Source organism: Rattus norvegicus, chromosome 1 (assembly GCF_021556685.1).
Source record: "Rattus norvegicus strain SHRSP/BbbUtx chromosome 1, alternate assembly SHRSP_T2T, whole genome shotgun sequence".
Lineage (NCBI taxonomy): Eukaryota > Metazoa > Chordata > Mammalia > Rodentia > Muridae > Rattus > Rattus norvegicus.
Window position 1 is genome coordinate 102,230,549 of NC_141534.1, and position 20,050 is coordinate 102,250,598.

Genomic DNA, 20,050 nt, shown 5'->3' on the forward strand with positions numbered 1-20,050 from the left:
AAGGCTGCAGTATGCATGAGATGTGATCACCCCTTTGAGAATTTCGGCAAATCCAGTTTTTTAATGACCTGTGCAAACAAGGATATTAAGTGTGGAGAATACAGAAGGGCTTCCTTCTCCTTACTTATCACTAAAACCACATGGCACACAGCCCACCTAAAGTCAGTTTCTTCACAGGCCTGCCTCTTCTATAAAATGTCAAGTAGAAAGATTCTGCCTAGCAGCATAGTGAGAGGGCAGAAACGTGTTCCTTCTACGTAGCATCATGGATAAAGTAACTATTTTAACAAAAAATCAAAACACCAAATGTACTCCTCTTGCAAGGGACCTGATATGTGGCCTGATTTCCACCACTGATTTGATGATAATGGAGTCCCAAGATTAAAAAAAATCTAAAGGATCAGTCTACACCTGAAATGTATGTATTTAGGCACAAGGCGTGATGGCTATTCTTGGATGTCAACTTGACTACATCTGGAATTAACTAAAACCCAAACTGTGAGGCTGCTGCTGCTTCTTCTGCTTCTGCTTCTGCTTCTGCTGCTTCTTCTTCTTCTTCTTCTTCTTCTTCTTCTTCTTCTTCTTCTTCTTCTTCTTCTTCTTCTTCTTCTTCTTCTTCTTCTTCTTCTTTTCTTTTTCTTTCTTTTTTTCCTGAGGGTCAAAGATCTTTATTGGGTTCACACCATGAGGCCAGTGGTCTTGAGGACCTCTGTGAAGTTGCAGATTTTCTTCTCTACATTCTTTTATGCCTGTTTCTGTAGCCTCAAGAGCTGCTTCTTCTTCCAATAGTGGATCTTGGCCTTCTCCTTCTGTTTCTCCTCTGGAGTGGCTGTCACTGTCTGGTACCCCCTCCCCACTCCCCCAACCTCAAGAGTCAGCTGTCTCAGGTAAGCAAACTTTCTGGTAGGCTTCAGTCTCACAACCTTGAGGGCAGCAGGGACCACCATCTGTTTTTTATGTCATAATAGGTGGAAGGATCCCATCCAGCACCTTGAGGCATTCCAGGGCAGCCCGGTCTCTCTTGGTCTTGTGGGGCAGCATGCCTTGCACAGTGCACCAAAAAATGCAGCTCGGGGCTTGGAAGTGGTAGCGGTTTCTGTAGAAATTTCTAGAAATGTTGATGCCTTCACAGCGTACAACCACCACCTTCTTGCCCAGCAGTACCTGCTTGCCACAAAGGCCACCAGGCGGCCCAGAAGATGGCCTCACCCTCCAATACCTCCAATACCTGCCCCTCTGACATCTTCAGCAGCCGCCTGGGGAAGCGAGGGTTGTTGTTGGTTTTTTTCCCCATTTATTTATTTATTTATTTATTTATTTATTTATTTATTTATTTATTCTTTTTATGTTATAAGTACACTGTTTCTATCTTCAGACACACCAGAAGTGGGCATCAGATCCCATTACAGATGGTTGTGAGCCACCATGTGGTTGCTGGGAATTGAACTCAGGACTTTGGAAGAGCAGTCAGTGCTCTTAACCGCTGAGCCATCTCTTGTGGGAAGATCTCCTTTTTTGCCTTTGCTAAAATAAGGTTTTATTTTGGAAGGCGGTAAGGACGGAGGAAGTAGAAGTGTGCAGGTGTAGATTCCAAACCAGGACTGGTCTTTATCAGGCCAAAAAGTTGAATTCTTCGGTAACCCTGATCTGATGTTAGTTCCCTAAAGAGATCTTTTCCCATAAGCCATCTTTATTTTTTTCTGAATTTCCAGGAAACAGTATAGTCTTTGGAGATGGGAATTTAAAAAAAAAATCAAGGTAGATCTAATATGTTCAACAAAGTGTAAGTGTGTGTGTGTATGGGGGGTGGGGCTCAGCCAGAGGAGAAGTAGGAAATTTCTCTAGGATTTGCTTGTTATCTTGCTGCAACCAGAAATCCACATGTGGGAATAGCGTCCAGGACCACGGGCCTATTCAAAGTTGTGTTGAGCTTTTACAGTGATGTGAATGTTATTATGTCTCTCTCTCACACACACACACACACACACACACACACACACACACACACAACGCATATATATATACATACATATATATATATATACACATATACATGTATATGATTCTGTGTTAGGTGAACCCTATGTCTAAATGAAGTCACACATCACTGTATAAATAAATGTTGGCCCAGACATAGAGTGACACCTCAAGGCAGAAATAGGGATATTCTAGGACCGAGGCTCCCTACTGGGGTTCAGTGAACTGGGAAGCATTTCTGTGCCTTCAAGCTGGCCAAGACACTGTGACTCCCACAAGATTCAGGGTTCATCTCAAAAAAGTCATCTCTGCCTTCAAGGTTGCCAGGAATAAGATGGGTTTTGTGCAGCCCAGCTAACTCTGGTGAGGTCCTCGGAGAAAACGTGATGAAGAGGAAGTTGCCCCCTGCATGGAGAGAGACTCCAAAGACTTTGTCCTGAGATGAAAATATCCAAGACACAGCTGCACCCAGGCCTGGCATCCTGGGGGCCTCTAGTTGTGGTGCAGCTCCAGGACCAGGGGCTCCCAGCCCAAGAGTGGCAGGTACAGAAGACAGGAAACTACAAGAGGGGAAGGAAAGCCCAATCCTGGGTACGTGGGGGAGGTTGCCATGGGGACAGGTTTCTATACATATTGACAAGTTTTGAGAGTTGCTTTGATGCATCCAGATGATGTGTAACTTTGTTCTCTATCACACGATAGAATTCCTTCCTGCCCACCTGCATAAATGGCAATCAGCTAAGACATACAGGACTTGGCAAGACTTTGGAGGATGAAACTGTTGTTCTCTTGACTATGAAATGGGTTCTCAGGTCAGAAGGGTTCGGTGTATGCAGAGCAATGGTAGAGGCAAAGCCGTAAATCCCAGGAACAGACAGTGGTTTTGCGGGGTCATACAGGGAGTAGCGGCTTGGGATCTGATGGCCTAGAGCCCACCTTCCATCTCAGCATCATCCACCAGGAAGTCTCTCTTCTGTACCAGTCTGTGGAGCTTCTGGATTAGCTCATCCTCTCTCCGCTTCTGCAGCTTGGTTTTTTCTTTTCCTGGGAGGGAGAACACAGTGAGGCAGCTATGCTGGTGCGTGCTTGCAATCCCAGAACTCAGGATGTTGAGGCAGGAGAGTGTGAGTAGTGGAAACAGGGAGTCGAGGGGACAAGATTGGACACTACTTCATCCTCTGGGTATGCTTGAAGAGGCACACGACCTCTTGTGTGTTTATGCGTGTAAATGAGAATACATATTTGTCTGTGTGCTCATTCATGTCTGTGGATGCAGGTGGAGGTTAGTGGCCAACTCTGGGTGTTGTGTTAGGTAGTTCCATATTAAATTGATAAGAAAGAAAGTCACCGAGAGGAGGAAGCCTCTGTTAAGAATATGCCTCCAGAAGATCTGGCTGTAGGTAAGCCTGGAAGGCATCCTCTTAATTAATTATTGATGGGGGAAGGCCTAGGGAAGACCTTCTAGCCCACTGTGGGTGGTGGCATCCCTAGGCTGGTGGTCCTCGGTTCTATAAGAAAGTAAGTCGAGCAAGCCACGAGGAGCAGGGCTGTAAGCAGCACTCCTCTGTGGCCTCTGCATCACCTCCTGCTTCCAGGTTCCTGCCCTATTTGAGTTCATGTCCTGCCTTCCTTCGATGATGAACGATGATTTGGAAGTGTAAGCCATTTTCCTCCTCAAGCTTCTTTGCTCATGGTGTTTCATTATAGCAATAGTAACGCTTGCTAGGGCAGGATTTGTTCCTCAGGTTCTATCTACTAGCTTTTGTTTGTTTGCTCTTGTTGTTGTTTGGTGTAGGCGTTATTGTTGTTGATTTTAGAGACAGGGTTTCTCTACAAGGTCCTGGCTGTCATGGAACTTACTATATAAGACTAAGATGGCCTTGAACTCACAAATATCCACCTGCCTCTGCCTCCTAAGTGCTGGTATTAAAGGCCACCATTGTTAGCATTTCCTCTAGGCTCTGCCCATAAGTTACCTAGCAACAGCCAGGTATAATCCCTATAAAAATGAAATTGTGTGTGTGTGTGTGTGTGTGTGTGTGTGTGTGTGTCCCTTTCTCTACACCCCCCATCTTCAACAAGCTGTCATTAGCAGATAAGTCCATAAACCCTCAACATAGAACAGCTCCCCATTATCTCTTACAACCTGAGACCCTGGCCACCTCCTACCTTAGGACACCCTCTTCTGAGTCATCACTGTTTTCTGAGTTATCTCCAAGGCTAAGCTCCAAGGTTTGCAACAGAGACATCTGATAGGTATTCAGTAAGTGCAATGTCCTTCCAACTTCCTGTGCCAACAAAAGCTGGGGTCATGCTTTGGGAGCCTTGAGACTAAGCTGCAATCTAGATTGTATGGATTCAGTTCTGTTGGTGTCTTCTTTTGCTAATGTGACTGCACTGTGCTCCTTCTTGTATGTATTTTACAGGTGTAGGAACAGAGGTTTGGAATAGTCATGATATAGGATCTAAGGGATGGCTCAGTTGGTAAGCTGCTTGCCTTTAGAGTCTGAGGGCCTGAGTTCAATCCCCAGGACTCACAGAAGAAAAAAAAAAAAAACCAGGCATAGTTGTACCTACTTAAAATCTTTGTGCTGGTAAAGTGGAGACAAGCATATCCTTGGATTTCAATGGCCATCTAGTCTGGTCTAATTAATGGGCAACTGAGAGACCCTGTGTCAAGGAAGGTAGACAGTGTTCATGGAGATCTGACACATTAGATGGGCACACACAACACCATGTTTACATATGTCTTCCATAGGGTTTCTATTGCTGTGATAAAACACCATGAACAAAAAAGCAAGTTGGGTAGGAAAGGGTTTATTCAGCTTATAATTCCACATTGCTGTTTATTACCAAAGGAAGTCAGGACAGGAACTCAAACGGGACAGGATCCTGGAGGCAGGAGCTGATGCAGAGGCCATAGAAAGGTGCTACTTACTGGCTTCCTCAGGGCTTGCTCAGCCTGCTTTCTTACAGAACCCAGGACCAACTGCCCAGGGATGGCCCCACCCACAATGGGCTGGGCCCTCCCTCATTGATCACTTATTGAGGAAATGTCTTACAGCTGGATCTTGTGGAGGCATTTCCTCAACTGGCGCTCCTTCCTCCGGGTTGACTCTAGCTTATGTAAGGTTGGCACAAACCAGCCAGTACAACCTGTGGCCCTGCATATCCTCTTGTATACATTAAATCCCTTCAAGGTCGCCTAAATGGAACAGGACACAAATACCAAGTAGACAGTTGTCATCGGTATCTTCCAGGGGTCTTGACAAGAGAAGGTCAGTATAAATTTCAGTGGGGATATTATTTTCCCAGGGGGCTGAATCTATGGATGTATAACCCACAAGACACATGGAACTTCCTGGAAGGGAAGGCAAGGTAAAGCTTTCCCACTGACAGAAATGCCACCACTGTGTGTGTCAAGCATGGATGGTCTGCAGCTCTTGGGCACTGACTGTCACCCATTGGGTGAGGGTACATGGCTTCTGTGGGTGGAGCCCAGGCGTGACTCCCTAGACTTCAGACTGCACTACAGAGTCCTCTCTGCCTTATTCTCCAGGGGAGCACTGGCCCCCACGGACTCTCACAAGGAGTCTGGCAGTTCCTTTCCCACCCCCAGGACTCTGATGTTCTTAAGAGGCCTTTGCAGCCCTTAGCTAGAGCCACCAGATGTTTCTAGGTGTGCTAGGTTTCTGACGAATAGCTGTCTGGGGTTGCTGACCTACCTATTCCAGTTCTCCTTTAGCTGAGCACTCCCCGGGCTCTACTGGAGTCTCGGCCACAGCACTTCAGGCCAAGGGAGGAGCTACCTCTTCAAACTTACTCTGTGGAACCTTACTAACCAGCACCTCCTCAAGTCTCCAAGCTGAGGCCAATGTTCCTCACCCATCAAGCATACCCTTCTTACTAACATTTCCCACCAACCTCCTAGCACCTTGTGCCTATTCGCTGCTGCAACCCTCAGCTCGGCAATGTTGCCTCACCTACCCAGGGTCAGGTCCCAAAGAAACTCAGGATGAAGGGCTAACTGAGATCAAAGCAGATGCTGGCTGCCAGGTCTTTCCAGCAGCACAAGGACCTATTACAGAGTCCTGGCTCCTCTTAGCCCGTGCCACCTCAACCCCTACCCTAAACCTCTCGAGCCCAGGGTGTGGACTCTGCTTCCCTTCTCCTAGATTCTCTTTTTCCTATATAACTCAGCCATCTTGTCCATGCATGCTCTCTTGATTCTCTAGGTTTTAAGGATCTCTCTCTCTCTCTCTCTCTCTCTCTCTCTCTCTCTCTCTCTCTCTCTTATCTTTATTAACTTGAGTATTTCTTATTTACATTTAGACTGTTATTCCCTTTCCCGGTTTCCAGGCCAATATCCCCCTAACCCCTCCTCCTCCCCTTCTGTATGAGCTTCCCCTCCTGATCCTCCCCCCCACTACCACCCTCCCCCCAACAATCATGTGCACTGGGGGTTCAGTCTTAGCAGAACCAAGGGCTTCCCCTTCCACTGGTGCTCTTACTAGGCTATTCATTGCTACCTATGAGGTCAGAGTCCAGAGTCAGTCCAGGAATAGTCTTTGGGTAGTGGCTTAGTCCCTGGAAGCTCTGGTTGCTTGGCATTGTTGTTCACATGGGGTCTCGAGCCCCTTCAAGCTCTTCCAGTTCTTTCTCTGATTCCTTCAACGGGGGTCCCGTTCTCAGTTCAGTGGTTTGCTGCTGGCATTCGCCTATGTATTTGCTATATTCTGGATGTGTCTCTCAGGAGAGATCTACATCCGGTTCCTGTCGCCCTGCACTTCTTTGCTTCATCCATCTTGTCTAATTGGATGGCTGTATATGTATGGGCCACATGTGGGGCACGCTCTGAATGGGCGATCCTTCAGCCTCTGTTCTAAACTTTGCCTCCCTATTCCCTCCCAAGGGTATTCTTGTTCCCCTTTTAAAGAAGGAGTGAAGCATCCGCATTTTGGTCGTCCTTCTTGAGTTTCATGTGTTCTGTGCATCTAGGGTAATTCAAGCACTTAGGCTAATAGCCACTTCTCAATGTGAGGGCTTTTCTTACTCAGGCTAGCTGAAGTGGGAAGACTGACCTCAAATGTGACTGTCACCTTCTGGTTGCAGCACACGTAAAAGATGTAAGAGTAAAGCTTTGGTTTTGGCCTATTATTATCAACCGTTTGTGACTTTAGCTACCTTGTTGCTACTTCTGTGGCTGTTGCATTCCTGTGCAGATGTTAGAGCAGCATTCTTTGGTTTTCCAATATGAACTGTTCTACAGGAATCTGCCAGGCCCTCAGGACAGGCTGAGACTGCCGAGGTGTCTAACCTCATAGACTGAGCAGTCACTGGGTCCTTAGCCTCTCCAGTATGCAGAGGCCACTGTTTGACTCCTGAGAGTAAGTCAGTTTAATAAATTCCCTTTAAATTCTATGGGTTCTGTTCCTCTGAAAGCCCTGACTTACACAACAGGCACGTGACTGGTTAGCCCTTTGATAAGCACAAGGCCCATAGGACAGGTAACTCAGAGTGTTTGGGGAGGAAAGTCATTTAAGGGGAAAGGAGTCAGATAATCAGTACCATTGATAACTGATAGATGTAGGTTTGACCCCAATATTATGGCCTGTGACTGGTCTACTCTCCCTGTTTCCACACATGATAAAAATGGCAATAATGGACTCTGAGTCAAAGTGATGCTTGACCCAAAGTGTACGTTTACTGCAGAACTAATCATACTTGGGCAGCTCTGTCATACCTTTGCGGTGCTGTGGTTCAGAGCCAGGTCTCTGCACGTACTAGGAAAGTGTTCTGCCACTCAACCGTTCCCCTCAGGCCATCCTGAGATTGAAGTTAGGTCTATTACTCTTCCGTTCTCAAAGAAAGAGAAACTCGGTCTTGTGATATAAAGAGGCTCGCCTGAGGCTCCAAGGTAGCCCTGCCTGACCTACATGTGTGCTTACCTTGTTGTTGGTCTGAGATATGCTCTCCGAGGCTGATTTCAAATGTGTGGGTCACTTTCCTGACTCTGCTTGCCAAGTGTCTAGATTATAAGTACAGGTCACACCCCCTGTATGAGCCTTTGTTGCAAGACTGAATTCCCACTAGGAAGTGAGGCAAAGCCTCTCTTCCTAACCCCAGAGGCACAGAGGGCAGATACAGAACCCTGGCAGTGGCTAACAGAGGGTGTGATCACACGTGTTACTTGGGATGGCTACCAAGTTCTGAAGCTCCTACTTCAGGTCCACAATGTCCTTGCAGAGTTGAATGTCATCCATCCTGTGGGGACAAGACCCTACACAATAAGTTACCTCAGTAGAACATACCCCCAACACTAGCCTTATTTAAACACAGGAGGCTGATGAAAGTGGGTACCATCTTGCACTTGTTGACGGCTTTAATGTGACCCTGCCTGGGTTAAGGGAGGCCTGGGTGACCAGGGGACCAGTTGTGACAAAGAAGTAACTTAAGGGGGAAAAGGAGTTGTTTGGGCTCACAGTTCTGGGGACTACAGCCCACCATTGGAAAGGAGGCAGGGAGGCAGGCAGCTCTGTAGCTATGGGAGTCTGGCTGGTGTTTTTATACAGTCCAAACCAAGAAAGAGTGCTTGGGCAGGAACCTGGCATGTAGAACCCTTGAGTCCTGCCCTCACAGCTAGCTAGGCCCCACATGCCCAAAATCACACATAACCAGAATTTGTGAAGAAGAGAGCAGATTGCAATGGTGGGAAGCACAGATTAGCATTCCTTTAACTTCAGAGCCAAGCCATATAATAGGAGATGTTCATGATAAAGGTATTTAAAAACATCAAAAACAGTTACAGACTGTCCATAGTCAGGACACAGCAGAAATTAGCTTTTCAAGTTCATACAGAGGGACCGCTGCTGTTAGAGTACCAACTGCACTACTGTTAAAATGGTAAATTGACAAGCCTGTTTGAGTAGATCAGTGGCCCTTAAATAAATAAAAGCTACAAGCTCTAGAACAGTTGGACCAAGAGATTCTATTGCCAAGAAAATGGCGGGTTCTTAGCCAGAAAGTTTAAGTAAAATAATAACAAAGTCCATCTGCTTCAGTCAAAATAATCAGAACTATATGTCATTTTCCTAGTTCTATTAGATTTTTCAGGACCTCTTAATATAGTTACCAACTCTCAATATGCGAAAGAGTAATGTTACATATAGAAACCGCTGAACTTATTTCAGATGATGCAAAGCTAATTTTGATATTTATACAACTACAACATGTAATTTGAAGCAGCGATCATCTAATAGAGATGAACCATATTCCTGGTTTTCTAGGACCATTGGCACTAATAAATGAGGAGATGGATTGATTATTAATAGGAAATAGATTAAAGGCTTCAAGTTTTCATAAAAGGTTCCACGTAAATAGTAGAAATTTAAAGAAAAAAATTTCTATAACCTGGCAACGAGAGTTTTCCTACTGGCTCATTATATCATCAAGCACCATTACTGCTAGAAGTAACCCCTAATGGTTTCCAAAGAGATGAGATCTGGTAGATGGAAGTGTTTCACTTTGCAGAGTTTGGAATTAAAGTATGTCCACCATCCAATTGGTTATCTATTCGGAATTCAATGGACTTTTGCCTCGAGTTCTGAAAAGGCTGATCCTGTAATTATACACTCATTAAAAGTGATGCCATCGGGCTGGAGGGATGGCTCAGTGGTTAAGAGCACTGACTGCTCTTCCAAAGGTCCTGAGTTCAATTCCCAGTAACCACATGGTGGCTCACAACCATCTATAATGAGACCTGAGGTCATATTCTGGCCTGCAGGCACACATGCAGACAGAAAGCTGTATGATGTATACATAATAAATAAATAAATTTTAAAAAGTGATGCCATCTTAAGGATACCCCTACAGATTAATACTGATAATAGTCCATCATATGTCTCCAGTACAGTGCAACAATTTTTTAAAAATATTGAACGTAAAGTGTGTTACGTTTTCAAGGCCAAGCAATTGCAGAAAGATTTAGCTGTACTGTAAACGTTCCTAAAATAAAAGGGGGCTATGAAGTCTCCCAGAGATAGATTACATAATTCTTTATTAACTTGCCTTTTTAAAAATGTCAATGGGACAGGTAGCACAGCTGATGAAAGACACTGGGCTTTAGAAAGGACTGCTGAATTAAATCAGTCTGCCTACTTTAAGGATGTGTTAATCTCAGAATGGAAGTCAGGAAATGTGTTGTGTTGGGGAAGAGGGTATGGTTTTACCCCTTACAGGAAATGAAAGGCTGTGAATTCCTTACAATAAAGAGATTTGATCTTGGAGGACCTCCTGAAAATCTTGGCTGCTGACAGGGAAAGTGAGGAAGAAGAGGACAACAAAACGGGTGGTGCGGGGCTGGCCTCCTACGTGGGAACAGCTCAGAGACTGCTGAGACGTGAATCTCTGCTTGGAAGCCAGTGAATCCTTTTGGCCACACGGCACTCATGACTTATTCTGTGCCATCCTTTCAGATGGCAGATGGGATTTGTAGTGCCCCATTGCAGTCTGGTTTCCGGTCCAAAGAGACTAATAAGACTTATAAGAGCCTTTCACCGGCTCTAACATAGAACGGAGAATCATCTTCCGATGACTTGCGCACACCATACATTCCATACACGTGTTAAAGCAGAAATGTCCCTGTGATGTTACCTTTAAAAGCTTGCGTGTTTTTGGAACAAAGATGCCAGACATCAAAGAAGACAAAGCAATGAAGACAAAAACGATCCAGTCTGACAGACTGTCTCAGCTGCTGTTTCCTTAAAAGTTGCATCCAGGGGGCTGGGGATTTAGCTCAGTGGTAGAGCGCTTACCTAGGAAGCACAAGGCCCTGGGTTCGGTCCCCAGCTCCGAAAAAAAGAACCAAAAAAAAAAAAAAAAAAAGTTGCATCCGGGATAGCTTCAGAGCAGTTAGCCTCAGGTGGTCCAGTCTCACAAGTAACCTTAGCCAATATCTCAGCTAAGCCCTACACTTTCTTACCCCACAGAGCCTGGACCATGAGGGAGACAGTCAGCTTTGCCAGGACTTAACCAATATCCCAGTTTTCTTATGGTCCCCAAAAGATGATATCACTTCAGACAGAAGGAAGCAATTTAAATTATATGGTGCCCTCACTCCTTAGAGGAGGGATGGGTGGGTGTTGGTCATTTGGTGGATTATGGATGTTTGTTGTTTTTTATTGGATTTGGTTCCAAGTTATTACCAGTCATGGTCAGGGAACACAAAACTCGAAAGGGGGTTAGATTCAGGGACCTCTCTTTCCTTTCTCTCCTCTAGTCTTCTTTTTCTACTATCTATTGTTAGCAGTGAGGGGGAAAAGGATGAAAAGACAATCTTCTTTAGACTAAGAAAGCAACAATGATTCTCAAATATTTCAGAACGGTTGGTATGGACTTTTGTATGATGGTAGAAACTTAAGGGTGTATGCGACTCATTTACAATGTAATGAACGGTTTTAATCCCACCGAAGCTATTATTGTCAACCAGTTAGAAGCCAGTAACCTATAAATAATTATATTTGTAGTCATGTTAGATACTAGTTTAATTAATTATAGAAATAAGCTTTACTTAGCTTCCTCTATATATTTTCAAGGTCAAGCAAAAAAGTTAATAGCTAAAAACAAGCCATGTTTGTCTATTCAGATATACTCAGATAGGTGGTCCTCAAATGCTTCAGAGATCTACAGACTGTGGCATTTATGATGTTTTAGTAATAAAAGGCATTTCATGACAGAGAGGCACATCAGCTCCTTGTAGAACACCCATTTGCCTTTGGAGAAGACGATGGGCACCCAAGAACCTCCACCTGGAGTTTGCTTCAAATGTGTCAAGTGTGGACAGTGGACAAAAGAAAAGCCTACCGTTTACCTCAGCTGCTGACAGCATGCTGCTCAAACTGTAGACAAGCAGGACACTGGGAAATCAATTTTCCCACTTGGTTGAGACATGGTGAAATAGTCCTTCAAAATTCCTGCTTCACAGAAAAGTCTGTCAGATCTTCTGGGCCTGGTGGCCAAAGGTGGATATCCGACCGACACAGAGGAACCTTGGGTGGCTGTCCAGGTGACAAGCAGTCTCTGTCATTTTATTAGATTTGGAAGTTGCTTGCCTTGCACTTCCTATTTACTGAGGTAAAACTTATCCTTCTCAGGTCTCTGATGGGATTTGAAGACTTGATAGTTTTCCTTATTATCAGATTTAAAAACAAATCTAACAAAAGAGGGGTAAAGTTTTTGAAGATTAAAGACATAGAAGCTTAAGTTGTTTAGGATCTAAGAAAGTGGTTTAGGGTATAAGAAAATAACTTAGATACAGAACTTTGAACTCACCAAGATAGGATAGACAGTGGAGTACTTTCTTCAAGGTTACCACATACAAATGAACTGGCCATTGTCAATGCAATTCTTTTTTTTCCTCCCAGAAAAGGCTATTTCATACTATTTAGTAACTAATACTCACTCAGCAGCACATAAACGGATGTATTTTTATCACCTGATGTTCGACCTCCTGAACTAAAGATTCCAACAGCTCTGTTTCGTGAGTAAGAGACGTCTTCTGACCCATGAGGGTTATGAGCTTGTTTTTCAGCTGTGTGTCCAACCATGCAGTCATCATCTCCATCGCGTTCCTAATTTCGCGAACACACTCGTCCTTTTGCATTTCTCACTGCTTCTGCATTTCTGTCCACTTCTTGAACTAAGCTGATCCGTTCCATGAGACCGCTGACGAAGTTTGGCTACCTCTTCGTTCACTTTAGTGACATGCTGTTCATAAATTTCTGCCAAACGGTTTAAACCACGCACTCCTCCCCAAAGTGCACACCGATGGCAGATACACTTCTTACAAGTCCAGCAAAATACAGTAAGTTTTTTCATGGTGATATTCACATTTGTCTTTCTCATTTTCTTCCGCCCAACAATAATTTAGGAGTTCCAGTAGCTGGAGTGGAGCACAACAATGAGGAAGGACACTGAGCTCTCTGCTCTGTCAGCCAGCGCCTAATACAGCTGAAACAACAAAGCTTGGAGCAGTGAGGACGCGGTCGGGCATCGGAAAACCTCAGCAATGCTCCCCACACTCTGCTCATCCATTGCCTCTGGCTCTGGGCGGGGGCCCTAAGCAACCCTCGGAGTCAGTGTCCGTTGTCAGGCTCTGGCCAGAGGTCGCCAGGTCAACTGTACTCAGCAGGCTCCCACGACAGTGCTGTGCCCCATCCGGTCAGGTTCCCCACTAGCTACCCTCTATTTCACCATTTTTATCTGGGAGCCAGCATTGGGGCGGAGAGGGAAGGACTAGCGCAGTAGCCGCAGCTCTTTCCTCCGGACTCAGTAACAGGTCAGCATCCGCCAGCAATATAATTCTTCTCTGATAGTTCTCATAATTGTTCTTATTACATAAAGCTTACTGATGTTGGCGATAAAGCCATATCTTGAACTATAAGGGGGGAGATATTGGGGTCTTTACATTGTTTGAAAGTATGTCTCTGTGTTTTTAATTGTTAATTCTGTACTGGCAGATAGCTAAGTGTTGGCAGGATATTGTCATTCTATGGTTCACCACTGGTTTTCTATGTGTAAATATTTGACCTTCCTCACCTGTGCAAACAATGCAGGTCAGACAACCCTCATTGCCTAAAGGCAACCCTAAGAGATAGTCTTGCTGCTGATTGGTTCAGACTGAAATATGGTTTTGTTTTGTTTTGTTTTGTTTTTTGTAATAAAGATCTGACAGCAGGACCTGGGACAGGTGGTACAGGGGCAGGACTTCCATGCAGAAGAGAGAGGAGATGTAGGGGACTCAAAGGAAAGACACAGACAGAAGGAGGGAGAGGGGGAGGGGGAGGGAGAGGGAGAGACGGGGCGGGAAACGGGAGGGAGAGAGGAAGGGGAGGGAGAGGGAGGGGGAGAGAGGGAGAGAGGGAGAGGGAGAGAGGGAGAGAGGGAGAGAGGGAGAGAGAGAGAGAGAGAGAGAGAGAGAGAGAGAGAGAGAGAGAGAGAGAGAGAGATTTCTTTTTGCTTTGCTGGTGTAGAGTTATTTCCTGTGTTTTCAAGCGTTTAGTTAACCTCCTTGGATTCCAGTTTTCCTTTTAGTATCTTCATTAGGGCTTGCTTTGTGAGTAGGTATCAAGTTTGGTTTTGTCATAGAATATCTTGGTTTCTCCACCTATGGTAAGTTTTGCTTGATGTAATAGTGTGGGCTAGCTGACCTCTGTGTGCTCTCAGAGTCCGCAAGCAATATCCCTTCTGGCTTTTAGACTGTTAAGATTTTGGATGTAGTTCTGCTAGGTCTGCCTTTGTTACTTGGCCTTTCCCCCTTTCAGCTTTTTTTGTCTTTTTAAAGAACTATTTATTCTATGTATGTCATAGAATATACTAGAGCTGTCTTCAGACACACCAGAAGAGGGCATCAGATGCCTTTACAGACGGTTGTGAGCCACCATGTGGTTGCCCAGGAGCTCCAGAAGAGCCGTCTCTACGTTTGTCCATTGAGCTCTCTCTCCAGCCCCCTCCCCATGCAGCTTTTAATAGTCTTTCTCTGTCCTGTACATTTACTTATTCGATTATTACTGGGAGGAGTCTCTTTACTGGTTTAATCTAGTTGGTGTTCTGTAAACGTCTTGTGTATTTATAGGCATCTCTTTCTTTATGTTGGGAAAATATTCTTCTGATTTTGTTGAAAATATTTTCTGGGCCTTGGAGATGACAGTCTTCCCCGTCTATGTCTAGTATTCTTTTGTTTGGTCTTCTCATTGAGTCCTAGATGCCTTGGATGTTTTTATGTCAGGAACTTTTTAGGCTTAACATTTTCTTTGATCCATATATCGGTTTCTTCAACCATATCTTCTGTTGGTGATGCTTGCTTCTGTTGGTCCTGCTCTTGTCCCTAGGTTTTCAACCTCCAGGATTTTCTTGTTTGCGTTTCCTTTATTGCTGCTATTTTTATTTTCATAATGATTAGTTATATACATTTCTGTCACCTTTTTGGTTGGATTACCTGTTTTTCTTTAAGGGTTTTGTTCATTTCCTCTTTAAAGGCCTCTATCGTCCTTTATAAGATTGGACTTGAGGTCATTTTCTTATGATTCCTTTATGCTGGAATATCCAGGGCTTGCTGTAGGAAGATAGCTGGGCTCCGGTGGTGCCATGCTGTACTGGCTCTATTTGATTGTGTTTTTACATTAGCCGTATGGTTGTTCCTGGGGTTGGCTGCATGGTGCTGGTACTGGCAGGACTCCTTGGGGATGCAGGTAGAGCCATGGGCTTGACAATGTAGCTCAGGGGGGTGGCACATTGCTCTCCTCCGTTCTTCTCCCCAGGTGGACCCGAATGATTCTGGGACCCTGCAGGCCTGCTCCATTGGTCAGAGCCACGGACCTGATAACGGAACTCAAGTGAAGAGACTGAAGTTCATTGTTGCTGGCTGTGACCCAGGGATACCTGAAAGGCAGGGGATTGCCAGTGAGTGGTCTAACCAGGATATCCTGGGGCCTGACACACCTCCTCAGGAAGACAGGCAGATTCGTGGGCTGGATGATGGAGCTGAGGCTACGGCATGCCATCTTTCTTTTTTTTTTTTTTTTTTTTTTGGTTCTTTTTTTTGGAGCTGGGGACCGAACCCAGGGCCTTGCGCTTCCTAGGCAAGCGCTCTACCACTGAGCTAAATCCCCAACCCCGCCATCTTTCATCTTATATTTTATAGCTCATTGTCTAGGGAAGGGAAGAACTGAAGCAGCGACCACAGAGGAATATTGTTTAGAGTGTACTTACCGTGCCTTGCTCAACTAACATTCTTGTGTAGTCCAGGTCCACCGGCCTATGACTAGTACTGCTCAGAGTAGACTGGGCCCTTCTCTATCAATTATTGTAGGGAGCTGTATTGGATTTGGGCCTGGCTGCTTTGTGACTGCATAGTTCGAGGTGGCTACGTGACTCTGGGCTGCATGGCCACAGAAGCTCAGGTGGCTGCTGTAAGATTATGAGATTGTTGGACAAAAGCCTCTCCCAGGAAGACCCCGGGAGCAATCACAGGATGTTTCAGCCTGAGCAAACACCGAATGTCCCTGAGCAGATTCCTGAGAAGGGTTCCACCTTTTCAAAGAACATGTCCCCGGAAGACTGTTGCCTCTTTGTTTAAAGAGGATATCTTGCAGTTTAGTGATTCACCTTATATCCTTGGGCACTTCCCAATACTCCCCCACCCTAAGCTTCAGTTCCCACTTCTATTCCTGCCTCAGAGCTTTAAATGCTGTACATTTCTCTCAATAAACGAGACCTTGACAATAGAATCTTGCTTGGTCTCCTTCTTCTCTTGCCCCCCATTGGCCCAAGGGTAGCGCCCCTTCGGAACCCTGAATAACTGGACCCGCTGGACGGGTCAAATTATTAGTAAGGGTTGTTTCCTACACAGCAGCAAAGGCTAATCCCAGGGAGGCAATGATTGCATTGAGGTTCCCTCTTTGTTCAGGACTAGTTTTTGCCATGTTGATAAGAGCACAGTGTGCATGGGTGTTTTTTTTTTTTTTTTTTTCCTGCAGCTGTCAGTGGTTCCTTTGTTGTATCTCAGCAGGATTCAAAGTAACATGGTTGGCAAGGTGTTTTCTGGTCTTGTTCATTTTCCATGCTTCATGTTTGGAGTTTTTATTAGTTCCATGGACTGGAAAAATAATAGAGGCTAGAGATATTGATGGAGGAGTGCATTGTAGGTGGTCTATGATGTCCTGTATTCACAATACTCTTACAAAAGAAGTTAATTCAACAGGGACCCTGGGAATGGCGTGGGGCTTTCGTGTCTGTGCTGATTCTATCGATCTGGTATGGTCATGTATTTAAATTTAAATTAATATTCCACTTCTCCTCAGAAAGGGTGTGGTCCCCCAGGCTTCCCCCCACCTTGGTGCATCAAGTCTCTACCAAATTAGGTGCATCCCCTCCCACTGAAGGCAGACAAGACAGTCCTGTTGGGAAATGGATACCACAGACTTAGATGTCATAGAACGAACTTCTTGGAATGAAAGGAATGGGCCTTTCCATTTCCCACCTAAACATGTGTTTGTGCCCATGTTAGTGCAGTTGTTAGTGCTGCTGTAACTGCTACAGTCTGCCTATTTGCTGGATATCTCCTCCCACATGGTATTCTTTGCTGATGGAGAGAGTTGCAATTGCTCGGGCTGCTAAGACTCAGTGGCTGTTGTGGTGATGAGAAGGCAGCCCACTACCCAGAAACAGATCATGCACAGATCACTTCTTGCAAGACTCAGGGATTGTCAGGCAAGCTAGTGAGCCAAAGAGTGTGAGAGTTGGAGAGAAGGGGTACAGTAGTGTAGCCTAGCTTTCCTACTCCATAATACAATGGCCATCCCACTGACGTATTTTAGTAGCAGTTACCTCCGATGGATGGAGACGGTAAGAAGTAACTGAACAGATCTGTGCAGTGAGAGCTAGGTCTATGGCAGTGGCTAGAACAGTTTGGAGTCAAAGGAGTCATGGAAAGTCCTGATACTTTGACTTTGCACCCAGCCTTTACTCACTATGGAACTCTAGACCCTCGTAGTACATGATCTTTCTAGATGCTAGGGAATACAAGTGGAGCTTTAACTGAAAGTAAGGGACTCCCAAGTATCACTTTTATACGGTGGTGAAGTACTTGGCCCTCTCTGTACTTCAGCATGGAATTTCTTTAAATAAGAAAACCATGTCTATCATATATCCCGTCTATTCTTTTCTTTTCTTTTTTTTTTCTTTTTTTTTTTTTTTGGTTCTTTTTTTCGGAGCTAGGGACCGAACCCAGGGCCTTGAGCTTCCTAGGCAAGCGCTCTACCACTGAGCTAAATCCCCAACCCCCCGTCTATTCTTTTCTAATTGAGTGAATTAGTGATTGGCACACCAGTGTAGACTGTAACATTGTCAGTAATATCCTTGTTAGGGCCAGACGTTGGTGTCCAACAAGAGAAGAATGGAAAAAGAAGATGTGATGTCTGCAAACATGGGAGTTATTTTCCGCTAAAAGGGTGAAGGAAGTCACACTGTTCGCGGGATGTTGGAGACAATCATAGTGTGACAAATGTATGCAGGCCCAGAAAAAAAGGCCTCTTATGTTTTTTTCTCATATGTTGAGCCTCGATAACACATATAGAGCTATTCATGAATGGTAGGCAACTGTGTAGAAGAAAAAGGATGACTCAGGGTTGTGGTGAGAGGTGAGGAATGGGCAGGCCTTGGCAACAGAGTTAGTGTGTCAGTATCCAATATACCCTTCAAGGAAGAAAGAACAAGTTCAGTGAATGGTTCCATGAGAATTAATATGAGAATAATTTCAATACAAGCATGACATTTTGTTAATTGCTTTAATACTGAAAATTCTTTTCCTAAGCTTTATTTTATATCAGTGCCTAGTTCTTAATTCGGAAGCATAAAGATTAAATTAAGAATATCAAAACGAGGGCTGGAGAGATAGTTAAGAGCACTGACTGCTCTTCCTGAGGTCCTGAGTTCAAATCCCAGCAACCACATGGTGGCTCACAGCCATCTGTAATGGGGTCTGATGCCCTCTTCTGGTGTGTCTGAAGACAGCTACAGTGTACCTATATATAATAAATAAATCTTAAAAAAAGAATATCAAAATGAAAAGCTATGCATCCATCCCTTTCATTTCACTCCCGGGATGAAGTGATGCAGTGGTCCCGTTCCCATGCTTCTAGTAGGAGTTAATGCAGTGCGTGGTAAGCAATGGACCAGAGAGCTCCGTCAGCTGCTGCTTCACAGCATTTCCTCACGCCCGGTCTCATCCTCGTGTGGTTCATTTGATGCAGGCAGTGGGATATCTCATGCTGGCCTTGTTAACTTTGCCTACATGGGTGACCCTGGGCAGCAAATAGCCCATGTTAGATTGGAGATTATTGACTCTTGACAGACGTCGGAAATATATTTTGAAAATAGCTGCGCCATGAATATCTTCCCGCATGTTGGATTCAATCACCCAATAAAACCCCGTTTTTATTCCTTTTAGAAGTAGAGAGGCATCTTTTTTAAAATTTTATTTTCCTTGGCTATCTTATGTATTTGCATTTCAAATGTTATCCCCTCCCCCCTGCTTCTATGAGGATGCTCCCACTCCCGCCCACCCACTCCCACCTCAACGCCCTGACATTCCCTTACATTGAGCCTTCACAGGACCAAGGGCTTTTCCTCCTATTGATGTCTGGCTCATATTGATGCCAGACAATGCCATCCTCTGCTATATACGTGGCTGGAACCATGGGTCCATGGTTTGGTGGGAGCTTTGGTGAGGTCTGGTTGGTTGACATTGTTGTTCTTCCTATGGTATTGCAAACCCCTTCTGCTCCTTCAGTCTTTTCTCTAAATCCTCCATTGGGGTCCCTTTGTAAAGTTCAATGGTTAGCTGCAACCATCCGGATGTGTATCAGTAAGGCTCTGGCGGAGCCTCTCAGAGACACCCATATCAGGCTCCTGTCCTCAAGCACTTCTTGGCATCAGCAATAGTGACTGGGTTTGGTGGCTGCATATGGATGGATCCCCAGGTGTGGCAGTCTGTGGGAAGACCTCTTACCATTACAAAAGAGGCACAAATACTTTGGATAGCTTGAACACACCTCATATGAGGTCAGCGATTCACAGCCATATAACCTAGTATAGCCTAGGATAGCCTACTTCTGTCACTAAACAGGCTTTTAGATAATTGAATCTGAGTTGAGTTCCAGTTAAAAATAAATGCAGTTAAATCCCACTGGGTTTTAGAAAGATAACAAAAATGCATCCTCACTAAAACACAGCCTCTTCATCAAATGATACTGGGAAACCTGGATAGCTAGCTCTCTGTAAGAAAGACACCTGATTCCCCCTGGGGTAGTGGAATATGCTTGTTCTCCCATAACTCAGGCAGAGGCTGGGGTGGAGACGGTGGCGGTGGTGGTGGCAGTGGTGGTGGTGGTGGTGGTGGTGGTGGTGGTGGTGGTGGTGGTGGTTGTTGGGGATAGAGGCACAAGCACAGTCAGAGGCAGTACTCAGAGAGGCAGAGGAGCAGAGGGACAGAGGGACTGAGGGGCAGGGAGGCAGA

At 45.0% G+C, this 20,050-nt stretch overlaps 1 pseudogene; it reads right to left on the reverse strand.

Annotated features, from left to right (window-relative positions):
- Positions 1–677: 677 nt before the first annotated feature.
- Rpl13a-ps3 (ribosomal protein L13A, pseudogene 3) lies at positions 678–1,243 on the reverse strand (annotated as a pseudogene).
- Between the last annotated feature and the right edge of the window lie 18,807 nt (positions 1,244–20,050).